The following is a 4,212-nucleotide window of genomic DNA, read 5'->3' as shown; positions in this document are numbered from 1 at the left end:
TCTTTATTCGCTGCCCGCATGTTTGACTAAAGCTTAGTTTGGATAGTGCGTTTTGTGGCCACGTTTTGAGATTCTGCTTTTTTTTTTTTTTTTTCAACGTGCATGAACAGTAACCGGTACCGTTCATGCACGTTATTTTACTGTGCGGGAGACCAATTTCACTGTTCACGCACTGTAGCTGCACTGTTTACGCACTGTTCATGGGACCCACAAGCACTTTATTCAGAAAAAAAAAATATTAAAAATGGGTCCCACAACACTATTCACACATTTAAAAATTATTTTGCTACAATGTTTTCAGTTTTCAGCAATAAGCTTTATCCAAATGGACCCTAAATTTACTGTATCACTCCTAACTTCATGGGTGAGCTATAAAAAAGTGGGGCCCTTTTTAGTCTTTTGCCGTCAATTGTAGAGGTTTCTTACTCTATATTCTACTGCCCACATGTTTTCCTTTTCTTTCTTTCTTTTTTTTTTTTTTTTTTTTTTTTCTGGAAATTACTAAGATACTCTTAAGTGCATAGGTGCTCTACAAGTCTGTGAGGGCCTTTTTTGGTATTTTGTCTATTACATCTGTCATGTAATATAAGATTTCACATTGAATCATAGAGTTTATTGTGTTTTTAAATTTTGGGAAATTTTGGGATTATTTTTACTAGAGTAGTTTATATTGTTACTTCATCTTAAATTTTAACTTGCTTAAGTAACCCTCATATACTTTTGGGACCATCATTCTCTTTAATTTTCCATTTGCAATAAGTGAAGGGGGTTTGAATAGAAGTTGATAATGAATAAAAAAATCAGTAGGCTGAATGCTCCGAATTTCAATGGGCTAGTGGATACTTGGAAGATCTAAAAAATAAGAAACACAAGATCAAAGGTGACCAGCCTGAACCGACCAAGAACCCTCCGATGCTTAAGTTAGTTTTCTCTCTAGAACTCAAGAATTCTAACTTTTTAGGAGTGGAAACTTACCTTCATCTAATATGGATGAGTCTTTTTATAGTGAGCTTTGGAGCTGTTACTTGTTTAGTAACTTCCTTCACATGAATGAAAGTTGGAAGGTTTAGACTTAACTTCCACAACTGCTATAGAAGTTAGGTTCAGTCTTATCTTCTACAGCTACTATAGAAGTTAGAAGACTCAGACTTATCTTCTACAACTGCTATTAGAAGTTAAAAACTTAGTTGGAAGTTAGAGCGATGAGTGGGGATTTTGCTCACACTTTGTAATAGTAGAACGTGGTCCAGATTATAAGCTTTTAGATATAAACTTATCCTAATAATTTCTAAGTGTTGAAGGGTCGTCCAGGTGCTTCTCTGATGGACGACCTTCATACCCACGGACGACTTCCTAATGGTGGACAACCTAATTATGCTAGGTTAACATTTTTGGTCCTGGACGACACTATGGACGAACTAGAGATAGTTCAATTCTTAGTTCACCATCAGTTGCCCCCTTTGTTCAAGGGTCGTCTAGAATACTGTAGTATAATTGTTGGTTTTTGACACGCGTCAACATTGTGCCATGTGTCATCCTTACTCTGGTTGAACTTTACTGTTTCAAATTGTACCACATGTCATAATCTCATTGGTTGACTTGTCACATCGATTCATCTTTTCGAGAAAAATGCCACGTGTCAGCTTCTGGTTAGTCCATGTCGCTTCGTTGACCCCACCTTTGGGCCCTACAAATATGTGCTTTCTTTCTCTTACCTTTCACTTTTTCGATAATTTCTTTTCTGCCATCTCGTCCAAGAGCCTCGTCTAGTCCTTGTCTTCTAGTCTCGTCAAGTACTTCCTTCCCTTCATCCTTAGGTTTTCGTCTTATTCATTCTTCCAATTATGTCTGCATCTCGTAGTAGTTTAGAAAGAGAGATAGACGAGTACCAGGACGAGTCCCCTGAAAGTGGTGGTAGTAGTTATGAGAGTGGCGAGGGTAGTACAAGTAATAGTAGTGATAATAGTTCCTTAGACGAGCATTATTCGTCTAGGGTCCCTGGTTTTCCCTTAGAGGATTTCCACGAGATGCAACATAGGATGGCTTCTAGGGCTGAGGCTAGCTCGTCCAGAAATTCACCTAGTCCTCCTCAAGATGAAGAGGAGGAAGAAAATGTAATTTATAGTTGTGCCCCTGAGGTGGTGTCCACTCTGGAAGTGAGTAGATTGAATACCCTCGTAGGTAGATACCAAATTCCTTGTGAGTTTAGACCTCGTCTACCTAAAGAGGGGGAATGATGTTGTACTCCTTCTTCTAGTTTTGGTGTTTATACTTATTATCTCCTAGCAGGTCTTAGGTTTCCTTTAAACTCTTTTTGTAGAGGTCTCTTCCATTGGTTAGGTATTAGACCAAACTAGCTCAATCCTAATGGATGGAGGATAGTAGTAGCCATGCAAGTGTTATGGCGTGAGGCATTTGAGGGGAACCATCCAATCATAATGGACGAGTTCCTTAATTGCTATAAGCCCTCAGAGTTTAAACAATCTGCTGGCTTTTACCAATTCTCGTCTAGGGGCCCCCAATTTAGTTTGATTAAGGGCCATAGTTCTTCTGACAAGCTTTGGAAAAAAGAATTCTTTTTTATTTCTGGAAATTGGGCTAGGGACCCAGTTGATGTAAATAGTGCCCCATTCCCTCCTTTTACCAGCCCCTTAGGTCGTCTTCATCCTGAGGGTATCTCTTTCTTTCTTTTCTTTTATTTATTTTATCTAACTTTTTCCTCGTCTAACCTTCTTTTATATTGGTGCAACTGTTACTCATCCACACTTGGACGATTTTCAATTAGAGTGTATTAACATATTTCGTGCCTTCCCTGAGAGGTCCTTCCACAGCTTGGTGACCTTTAGTCGTCTAGCTGCTTGGGGACTTGGTCCTAAGCCTACTGCTAAAAATCTTGCTCACGAGGAGACCACTCGTCGAAGTAAGTGTCGTCCGCTCCTCTTTTTTTTATATGTATTACTAACTTTGTCTTCTTCATCATAGGATTGGCCACCATGAAAGAAAACAAGGAGACGGTCATTAATAGTGGTACTGAGGGTGAAGAGGATGCCCAGGTCCAAGATGATGCAACTCCTTTGGTCGTCCAAAAAGATGTCGTTCAGACTAGGAAAAGGAAGGGCATATCTAGTTTTGTGGACCTTGGTGACTTTCCAAGCTGTTGAGGCTCCAAGAAGTAAAAGTCTAACAAAATTCCTCCTCTTAAGGCTCCGAAATTCCCTCCTATGACGGTAGACTTGGACGACTCGGCAATGAACTTGGCACCTGTCCAGGCCATTCCATCAATCTAGCCTGAGAATCTTCCTCCTCCTGCAGCCAAAGTTCCTTATAGGACTCTTCCTTCAAAGCTAGCCAAGCATCCTCCTAACTTGGTGTTGGATGAGGGTTATGCCTGGAGGTTGTTCAAAGGACTCGTCACTGAAAATGAGGTGAATGCTTGCTACAACATGTTAATGAAGGACTTTGAGCGTTCTGCCATCCATGACCTTTTTAAGGTAAGTAGTTTATCTCTATTTCATTTTCTAAGAAATTTAAAGAAAATTTCTAACCCTCCCTCATTCATCTATTTTTCAAGTCATGTCAAAGTTTTACACTACATCCACCTAAGCCAAAGAGCTCTGTAATGAGGCTAAGGCTACTAAGGAGAAGAGTAAGGAGCTGGCTAACGAGGTCCTCTTAAAGAAGGGGTAAGTAATCAGGCAGACCGAGGAGGTCACTCATCTTCTAGGAATTGAGATGAAGCTAAAGAATGAGGTGGAAGAGCTCAAAGCAGACTCCATTGAAAAGGAGACCCGTATTACCCACCTTGAAAGGAAGGTACTAGGGCTCAACTCTTCTATGGAGAAGGCTCAGAAGGACGCCGTTGAAGCCTTCATGAAGTAAGACAAGTTCAAGATTCTTCTAAATCCTCACTACGCTGCAGGCTATGAGGACTTCTGTTCTGATGCCAAGGAAGCCTACCCTGAGATAGACTTTGATTCTTTCAAAATCCCCATTGCCACTGAGAGTTCCCTACTTTCAACAAGCTCTGAGGACGTCAACATTGTGGACGATGCCTTAATAGAACCTACCAAGGACGCCACTGACGCCAGCAAGGACGACCCAAAGTTTAAGGGTATGCCCCTAGTGGTTTATCCTAGTAATTTATTTCCTTTTTTAGAAATTTTTTTTTTTGGTGGGGATGCCTGTTGTTTTGGGCTTTATTTCAAAATTATT

The sequence above is a fragment of the Castanea sativa genome, chromosome 5 (genome assembly GCF_040712315.1).
Source record: "Castanea sativa cultivar Marrone di Chiusa Pesio chromosome 5, ASM4071231v1".
NCBI classification, from domain to species: domain Eukaryota; kingdom Viridiplantae; phylum Streptophyta; class Magnoliopsida; order Fagales; family Fagaceae; genus Castanea; species Castanea sativa.
Note: the sequence above shows the minus strand (reverse complement) of the source record.